This window comes from Panthera uncia, chromosome B1 (genome assembly GCF_023721935.1).
Source record: "Panthera uncia isolate 11264 chromosome B1, Puncia_PCG_1.0, whole genome shotgun sequence".
In the NCBI taxonomy this organism is placed as follows: domain Eukaryota; kingdom Metazoa; phylum Chordata; class Mammalia; order Carnivora; family Felidae; genus Panthera; species Panthera uncia.
In genome coordinates this window covers 198,754,847-198,765,223 of record NC_064811.1, presented here as the reverse complement: position 1 = coordinate 198,765,223, position 10,377 = coordinate 198,754,847, and positions in this window count along the sequence as shown.

The following is a 10,377-nucleotide window of genomic DNA, read 5'->3' as shown; positions in this document are numbered from 1 at the left end:
CACAGCTGTCTGGCGGGGCTGACCCTGCTCCTGACTGGGTTTCCTCCACACATCTCAGCCCGCACTTGGGTCCCAACACACCGAATGCACAAACACACACCCAGTTGTCTTTCCCTAAGCCTGACGTCGAAGAGATTGGCAAAAATACGAAAACGTGCCGCTCTAGCTGTTTTCTTGTCTTCAAAAATATCGTTATTGTTCATAAATATGTTGTTGGTGTTAATATATAATGGGTTCGTTTTTGTTACTTTAAAATGAAAAAAGCACATGAATTTTATAAAAAATTTCTCCGTTTAAATTTCTAGTGTGGTCGATGTAGGTAGATACAACCTACATGAAGAAACGCTGTTTGGGTTATCAGTCATTTTTAAGGGTGCGTAGGGCTCCAGAGTGTTTGACCAAAACGTTTGAGAATGTTTAGATTGAAGAAATAGTACCTGATAATCTACAGAGAATTAAAAATAAAATGTAAAACTGAATTCAAAAACTATAATGGGTCGCCTGGGTGGCTCAGTTGGTTCAGCATCTGACTTCGGCTTAGGTCATGAGCTCACGGTGTGTGGGTTCAGGCCCCACGTCGGGCTCTGTGCTGACAGCTCAGAGCTTGGAACCTACTTTGGATTCTGTGTCTCCCTCTCTCTCTGCCCCTCCCCTCTTCGTGCGTGCTCTCTCTCTCTCAAAATAAATATTTAAAAAATGAGAAAAACACTATAATAATTTGAGTCATATCTTGCTAATTGTTGATACTTTATATCATCTCCTTGGTACATCAAAACAGTTAGTGTTGATACTTAATAGTTTTACATTTCATAGTTTAAAAGCAGGTTCCATCCCTGACTTGACCACATGTCTTAGCTCAGTTTATTTCATTATTTTTTTAAAACAACCAAATCAAGAAGTACTTATTGGGTATCTATTATATGTGCAGGGACATCGCTGAACTATAACAAGAGAATGAGACTGGTTTCTACCTCTCCCGGGGTGAGACAGTAATAACATATCTATGTACGTATCTAAAAATAATTTGCTCAGTTTCCCAACATCACTCCCAAATTTAACTCAGAAAGATAATCTTTTAATTTATGAATAAGTGAGTGTTCTTGGGCCCCTGGCATTGGGACTTGTGGTTTTATGCCTAATTGGCGGTAACGAGAATTTTGTGCACATAAACTTTCCATTAACTTAAGATATTCTGCCATTGGTGTGGTGTGTGTACGTTTTCCCCACAGAATCTTCTGCAAGTAAGAAAGTCTGTTCTGATGGAAGAAATGCTTTTAAAGAAGGATGACGGCGGTGCCTGGGTGGCTCAGCCGGTTCAGCGTCCTTCTCTTGGTCTCTGCTCAGGTCATGATCCCAGGGCCGTGGGATCAAGCCCCGCGTTGGGCTCTGCGCTGAATGTGGAGCCTGCTTGAGATTCTCTCTCCCTCTCTCTCTCTGCCCTCCCCCCCCCCACTTGCACTCTCTGTCTCTCCCAAAAATAAAAAAATAATAATAATAAAAAATACTTAAGGAAGGATGACAATCGAAAGCCCAGGTTCAGTGACATGACTCCGTGTAAGCACCACGTAGTTATAAAAGAAAATAACTAAGTACAGAGCTCACGGGCAAAGTAGGCAGAACGACGTGGACCCCCCACAAACGTTGGTCTTTTGGAGAAACATTTTAACTGTCCTTCACCCAGAGAGAGCCTGCCTGTGTTTCCCTCTTATGCAGCGTGCCTCCTGCGGTGGTGACCGTTGATCAAAGTGTGAGGTGGCCGGCGCTGTCCCGTTCTTGGATGCTTATCTCATGTTGGTTATAACGAGGCTGTGTGTTAGCGTCCGCGGAGGAAAAGAACCGGTCCGCTACGGGTAGATGGACAGGTCGGTCGCTGGGTCGATGGAAGTAAGATTTATTACGGGCATCGGCTCCCGTGATGAGAGAGGCCGGCAAGTCCCCCCGTGTGCCATCTGAGAGCTGGGCGCCGGGAGCGGCGCTGTAGAACTCCATCCAAGCCCGACGGCCTGGGCGCCAGGGAAGCGAGGTCCGAGGCCGGGAGGAGACGGCTGTCCCAGCCCCGCAGAGGGAGGGGATTGGGGCTCCTTTCGGGTCTCAGCGGATTGGATGTTGCCTGCTTGTATTTCAGAGGGCTTCTCCCTTCACGTGCTGATCTCTTCTGGGGACACCCCCACAGACGCCCCGGAAATCGCCAGCACCCTGGGCCTCCCTGGGCGCGGTCAAGTTGACATGAAAATGACCCCTCACACGGTGATGGCAGATACACGCCCGTTGTCGCAGCGTATTGATTATTAGTCCCTTCTCCCACTGCTGAGGGGGTCCCCGTGTGGGTCATGGGTTGTGTGGTCCCCGCGTTGTAACAGAACCACGGACGCTTGGGGGTGAGGTAGATCTTAGTGATTGCTTTGTTTGACTACTATCTTTTCACCGCCTGCGATCTAGTGGGAGGCTGCATATTTGCGTGATCTGATGTCACAGGGCTCATCGGTGACCATCTCTAGGATGCACGCTTGGAGTGTCAGTCTGGGACCACGTGTGCGGCCACTTATTTGGCGTCATTATCTCTCCTTTTAGTCAGTTTGCCTGTGGCCTAATGTGTGTCTTGGCATGATGGCGGTGGCCCCAGAGGGACTTGCTGGAGGCTGGCGCTTGAGCCCCTCGGAAGAAGAGGCCGCTGTGCGATGGCAGCTTCCCCACGGCAAACAGACTCGAAGAGCCGGAGACCACGTGAGGACCCAGTTCCTGAGAATGTGCTGGAGAGCGGGGCTCATCCTAAGCCAGGCACATCCAAAAGCTTAGCTGTCTGAGGATGATGGGTGAGTGTTGCCTTGACCTCCGTTTAACCCCGAGAAGAAAGTTTCCTTCATCCCACCTCGTTATGTGGGTGGAAAAAGTCATGCTCTCTGCTGTCCCGGGGGAACTGGGGACAGCTGTTAAGGGCACAGTCTTAAGGTTTGCATGGGCCGGTAGATTTGGAGTAATCACAGCGTCAGCCTCCTGGGGGAGATGCCTCCATGCCTCGCCCGGTGTGGAAGCCCAGTCTCATCACAGGGGCCCCCTGCCCGAGCACAGCCTGCCCTTAGGAAGCAGGAACAGACCACCCCGCTGGGAGTAGAAATGCCAGGGAAGTGACACAGGATTCTAGTGACCGTTTCTGACTTTCACGGATTTAAGAAGAATTCGCCCCCAGAGCCTGCTTTTGTTATGCATCAAGCCTAGGGTCTCAGCAGACGTGACCCAGTAACCACCCCTGGAGGTTTAGCCAGAGTCCAGTGCAGAACAGGATCATGGGCTTCACCTTGACCTTGACCTGGGAACCACCCCTCCCTGGAGGCTGAATAGCGATGGCCTTGACATCAAGATACTTAAATTTTGGCTCAAAGTCATTGCACAGCCCTGTGACCCCGGACAGTTTTTCCTGTCCCAGCCTCCAGCTGCCCCACCCTCTCCTGGAGCCCAGGGGCACTTGGCTGGTTCCCTCTCCGCCAGGACAGGCCGGCCCTGCCAGCTGAATGTGCTCACGAGTGCCTTCCATCCATTTTTATTTTATTACGACCACTCTTCTTCCAAGCACATGGCTGGGCCGCATTGTTGGTAATCTCTAAGCCATTAAGTGCTTTGGGAATGGAATCCTCTTGGCGTGGCCGGCTTGTGCTCTGGTTCCTGTTTCCTGGATCCTATTTGGAGCCAGGCAGCTGGTGACTGTGTCCATGTGCGGGGACGCTCCCTTCCCTGGACATGATCATTCAGGATTGAAATCGTAGCGTATTGGGGCTTAAACGGGGATCATGTAATCCAAGTCTCACTTTACCAGCGGGAAAGCCAAGGCCCAGGGCGGTCGAGGAGATTCTGCCCGGGTCACGCAGCTTTGACAACAGATTAGCAAACTTACCAGCCAGGCCCGGAGCCAGTGCCCTTGACGACCGGCTCGGGGCTCGGTGGCCAGATCTCGGCCTCTGTAGCCTCGCTGTGATTATTTAATGACATCGCAGAGATAAACTTCCCATTAATGGAGGGCCGTATCTGTAAATAGAAACCTGTAAATAGAATCTACAGGGTAAAAAAAGGTACTTGTTGAGTTTCTGTGATGCACAAGGCACCGTTTCAGTCAAAGTCAGGGGATCTGCACCCACTTTTGTCTCTCACAACCCTGTGGTCACTGGGTACAGTTTGTTCGGGAGAAAGGAGCCCGTTGTATGGTTTTGACTCGGGCAGGTGGACGATTCGTACAGTTTTAAATATAACCATGCGTATTGCATCCAGGGCCACATTTTCATCTTTTACATTCAAGTACAGTCAACATGCGGTGTTCTGTTAGTTTCAGGCATGTAATATGATGATTCCACAATTCTGTACATCACCCGGTGCTCGTGTTGAGTTTTACCGAGATGCAGAAGCCTGCGGTGGTCTAACGCAAACCATACGCGACCTCGGTCTTGGCCTCTCTTCTTCCCGCCTGGGTCTCCACACCCCCTTTGGGTTTCTCTCTGCTGAGAAAATGTTTACCCCCTACCTGGTCCGGAAGATCCTTGTGAGTCAGAGAGGAACTTGTAACTGCTAGGTGAGCTGGGCTACGTGTGTCCACAGCCCTGGGTGCGCGGCCCCAACACCCCACCTCATCGACGGGTACGACGGAGGTCACGCCGGGCAGAATGCACATATGATACCTGCCGAGGGCTGCCTGCCAGGTTTCCTAGGCTGTGTTTTGATTTACAAAACATGGAAAAACTTCGGGCCTCAGTACAGAGCCATTGAGCGACGCCCAAATACCGACCAATCTCGTTGCTTTGATGTTTGGGGAAGGCTATCGGTTTTATCACCACTCAGTTTCTTATTGATAAAAAAGGAGGCACATTAGCGAATTTATTTGGTTTACTGGTTCGGGAAGCGAGTGTTTCTTGAGGTGTATCTCTGCACCTCCGGGGGTTGGGAAAACACCCTGTGTTCACGGTCGGCTTGGAGAGACGGTCGTGCAGGGCAGTGGCCGTAAGGAATGCGTGGCTGCCAGTCGAGGCAGGGCCCCTGGGAGAAGAAAACGCGGCTCTCGGGAATGTGTCACAAAGGAACCTGACAGACTGGGGTGGGAAAAGGCATCTGAGAAATGGGCGTTTGAGGGGGAGTCTGAACGGGAGTTAGGCCGGGGGCTGGAAGAGGCGGGAGGGACCGTGCGGAGGAAGGCAGGGCCAGGCGGGGCCATGGGTGAGACAGAGTGGCGGTGAGGGTGCCACGGGGTGAGTCTCCAGGTGTGCACTCTGACACACTTGTGTGGGACTTGGTTTGGAGGACAGTTTGCAGCCGGCTGGGGCACGCGGTGGGATGCGGGAGGCGGGACGAGGTGGCGCCCGGCGGTGTGGACCAAGGCGGGTGGCAGGCTGGACGGGGTATCCAGGAGGGACGACGCCTGGGATGTGTGGCCTAAGGAAGGTGTCCACGGCTTATGGCTGGTGCCACTCAGGGGTGGGGGACACTGACAGAGGCCAGATGGGGAGCTGCAGGGAGAGCACGAGTTTGGTCTTTGACCTGTTGGGTTTGAGGTTCCATTTACTCTTCGGAAGAAGGCGGAGAGGTTGCTTGACATCGAAGCCTCGCCCCTCAAAAGCCGTGGCCCAGCTGCGGACGAGCAGGGAGGGGGCATGAGCCATGCCCTGCAGGGGCTGGAGGCAGGGACAGGGGCCCAGGGAGCATGGACTCCAGGCGGGAAGACAGTCGGCGGGCTCAGAGGATGGGGACAGGTGGACAGCGGGAGAGCAGGACAAAGACTCTGGATTTGGTGGCCATGGTGACGTCCAGCTATTTTGGGGTGTGATGTGGCAGGAGTGGAAGGCAGGCTGGACTAGACAAAGGGTTTGGGGACGGTGAATGCATGGAAAAATGTGACCGTGCGCAGCTCTTTCCAAGGTCTGGCTGGAAGGACAGGTCAGCAGCTGCAGCAGGATGTGTGGCCGAGGAAAGGGTCTGGGAGGTTGGAGGACATTTGGGGACTATGGGGACATATTGGGGGGGGCACTGAGAAGCAATGGTGTAGAGGGTGGGGGCGAGAGAAGAGCCTCAGGGCAGGTGTGGGGCGCGGGGTCCACAGAGGAGGAGAAGTTATTTGCATAAGGTGAGGGGGAGGGACTTTGCATGATGTTAGGGGGCCCTGGAACCTATTTAACTCCTGTGTGACGGGGACTTCGAGGTCATCGTGCTGGCCCAAGAGGGGTCTGCTGCCTCCTGACTGCTGTGTGCGGTGGGGGCCAGGCTTGTCCTGGGGGCGGGGGCTCTTTTCATTTTTCCTGCCTTTTTTTGCCTCATTGTTTTATTTTGCATATTTTCTGTTGTTATATCTCCAATATATTCACTGACCTTTTCTTCTGACATAATATGCTGTTAACCCCATCAGTGCACTGAAAATATCTCAGACGTGGCCGTTTTCACATACAAAAGTTTGACTTGGATCTTTTTAACATTTTCTGTGTTACTTAGTGAGTTTGACCTGTGTTCCACCTTCTGGAGCTCACGGACATGTGAGAGCAGCCTTTCTCCTGGGGCTAATGGTGACCCAACTGCTGAGTCAGTGCAAACATCCCATGAACCAGGAGATCGCCCTCCTGCCTGAGGGGCATCCAGAGTGTTCCAGACCCTCTGTGAACTCTGGGAGTTTCCACACATGAGGGCGTGGAGTCCATGCATGGGAGGGCATGTGGGCCAGAGGGGGAGAGGGAGAGCAACGGAGTGTTGTTAAAGCTCTTTATTAAGTTCTTACCATTGGTTGTATTTTCCAGTTCTAGAATTTTCTTTTTATCCTTTAAAAAAATCAATTCTGGGAGAAAATCTAGATGACTTTGAGGACAGCAGTGACTTTTAGACACAACACCAATGATATGATCCATGAAAGAAATAATTGATCAGCTGGACTTCATTAAAATGAAAAACTAACTTCTGCTCTGTGCAGAACATTGTGAAGAGATTGGGCAGAAAGTCACAGTCAGGGACAAATATTTGCAAAAGACATCTCTGATAAGGGGCTGATATCTAAAATATATAAAGAACTTGTAAAGCTCGGCAAGAAAATGGAAAACCCGATTTAAAAATGGGCAAAAGACTTGAACAGACACCTCAGCAAAGATGACAGGCAGATGGCAAGTAAGCCTATGAGATGTTCTGCGGCACATGTCATTACGGAGATGCAAAGTAAAACAACGCTGAGGTATCACCTCACTCCTGTTAGAGAGGCTCAGAGCCTGAGCACTGACCACGCCCAGGGTTGGTGACAAGGGGGAGCCCCAGGAGCTCTCGCTCACCGCGGGAGGGAATGCAGAATGGTGCAGACACTTTGGAGGACAGTTTGGTGGTTTCTTATAAAACCGAACATTCTCTTACCATGTGATCCATCAGTGGTGCTGATGAGTTGAAGACTCAGGAAAACAAGTTTCATGAATTGAAAGTTTTATGTTCACCTAAAAGCCTGCACATGTATGTTGATAGCAGCTGTATTTATCCTTGCCCAAACTTGGAAGCAGCCGGAATGTCCTTCAGTAGGTGATGGCGATGCTGTGGTCCATCCAGACAATGAAATATTATTCAGCACTAAAAAGAAACACCCCTTCGAGCGGTGAAAAGACACGGAGGAACCTTGAATGTTGACGCTGAGGGAGAGGAGGCTGTGTGCAAAAACAATGTACTGTGTGATTCCAACTCTGATATTCCGGGAAAGGCAAAACTATGGAGGCAGGAAAAGATCAGTGGGGGTGGAGGAGGGCTGGACAGGTGGAGCACAGAGGATTTTGAGGGCATTGGGACTGTTCTGTGTGATACTGTAATGGTGCACGCATGCCATTATATATTTGGCTAAGCCCACAGAAAGCACCCTGCCAAGAGGGACCCTGATGAAAACTCTGGACGATGACGTCGTGTCCGTGTGGGTTCATCAGTGGCAACAAAGGTACCATCTGGTGGGGATTTTGATAGTGGAGGAGGCTGTTCACACGTGGGGACATGAGGTGTATGGGAACCTCTGCACTTTCCACTGAAGTTTGCCATGAACCTAAAACTGATCTAAAAAATAGAGTCTGTTTCAAAAAGAATAAGGAATAAATTACAAAAAATATACATGCTGTTCTTTAAAAAATACAGTTCTCTGGTGAAATTCTCCATCTTATCCCCTTTTTTTCTTGAACACAGTAATTGTAGATATTCAAAAAATGTGTATGATAATTCCAATGATTTGGAAATCTGGGCTCTTTTTATATGATTGGGTTATTCTTTTTTTTAAAGCTTTTATTTATTTCCTTGAGAGCAGGAAAGATGGAGGGAGGAGGGGCAGAGAGAGAGGAAGAGAGAGAATCCCAAGCAGGCTCTGTGCAGTCAGTGCAGAGCCCGAGGTAGAGCTCGATCCCACAGACTGTGAGCCGAAGTCAGGACTCCGTCACTTAACTGATATAGCTTCCCCCTGTGATTAGCATACTCTAGAGGCCTTTGTACTGGGTTGAATAGCCACCCCCAACCCCATTCACACCCACTGGCCACACACCATGTGATCTTATTTGGAAGTAAGGTTCCTGCAGATATAATTAAAGACTGTTCTGAGATCATACGGGATTATGGTAGACCCTAAATCCGATGTGAGTGCCCTGATGAGGGACAGAAAAGGACACAGAGACAGGAAAGGAGATGTGGAGACAGACACCGAGGTGCCCGAGACAGAGGCGTCCATGGTGGTGGAGGACAGGAGGCCATCAGGAGCTGGAAGAGAGGAGAAAGGATCCCTCCTGGAGCCTGCAGCAAGCACAGGCCCCCGACATACCGAGTTTTGACATCTGGCCTCCAGAATAGGGAGGGGCTACATTTCTGTCGTTTTAAGCCACCAAGATTGCGACAGTCATTACAGCACCCACAGCAAACAATAGTCTTCCTGTTTAGTGAACTTGGCCTGAATGACTGAAGTTGCCTTAGAGATATTGTCCGGGTTCGGAGTGATGCTGGTCTCATGGAATGGGGCCACCTGTCCTGAATGGCAGCGGGGAGATGGCACCAGGATCCACAGGGTCCTGAGGACAAGCAAAGCCGGTTGGAGGAGCAGGAGGCCCTCTGCCTCCAGGGTGCCCCCACTCTGTTCGGGGTCCCCATGGAGAACCTGGGTTGTTTAAGAAGGCCCTATCTTTTTGGAGGGTCTAAATCCCAGTGTTGGTCTCAGTAGCACCATGGACCCACTGGAAACCCTGCTTTGCCACTTTACTACTTTTTGTTTGCTTTTTGCTCTCGCAGTGCATTGTGGTGAAAGTCAGTGCTGCGCCCTGGGCTCACATCCGTGGGCCTTGCCCTCTTCCTGCATCCTGGCCTTTCACGTCCTGCACGCGTCCTCTGACTCAGGCTCCAATTTCTTTCTCCCCAGCCCTGTGACATTGCTAGAAAGCTCCACTGTTCTCTCAGCTTCTTAGGGCGGGTCTCTGCCTTCCTAGCTTTCAGCCAGCCAGGAGTTGGAAAATGTCCAAAGGTCAAGAACAGAGTGCAGGAAGACACAGTTCTCTCTAGGGGCCTTTGCGTCTCTTGTCCTGGCTGATCGATTGATTGATCCACCTTATCTATCTTCTATCTATCTATCGTCTATCAGCTATCTGATCTCTCATACATCTTTCTTTCTCTGTCATCTCTTTCCTTATTTATATTAAATTTTTTTTTTAATGTTTACTTTTGAGAAAGAGAGAGAGAAAGGCGGGCAGAGAGAAGGGGAGAGAGAGAATCCCAAGCAGGCTCTGAGCTGTCAGCACAGGGCCTGATGCGGGGCTTGAATTCATGAACTGTGAGATTGTGACCTGAGTAGAAGTTGGACGCTTACCCGATTGAGCCACCCAGGTGCCCCTCCTTATTTGTATTGAAGCTGAATTTGTAGTTGTTCTGGGTAAGAGTCTTGTCCCGACAGGAGCAGTTGTGTTACGGATAGAGGGGTAATAGACGTACTTGTATGTACAGAAGTGTGGTCTACTTCAGACGTCTGGAGGGGAGAACTAGTAATTGGCCTTTGCGGGGAGATCACCTGACACCCAGACGCCCAGGGAAGCGATGTGGAAACCTCTCCACCAGGTGTTCCAAGCTGGCTGTCCCTGTTGGGGCGATGAGAACAAACTGTCAGAAATGATCACAGCGGAAACAATACAAAGACACCCACCAAGAGTGCGCGTGGCCTCAAACTCCTCCGCATCCTCGCCGACGACTGTTGTTTTCTGGGTTTTTGTGGTTGTTTGATGCTAGCTGTTCTGACAGACGTGAGGTGGTATCTTGTTTGGATTTGCATGTCCCTGATGAGGAGGGATGTTGAGCATCTTTTCATGTGTCTGTTGGCCATCTGTGCATTGTCTTTGGAGAAATGTCTATTCAAGTCCTTTGCCTGTTTTTTTTTTT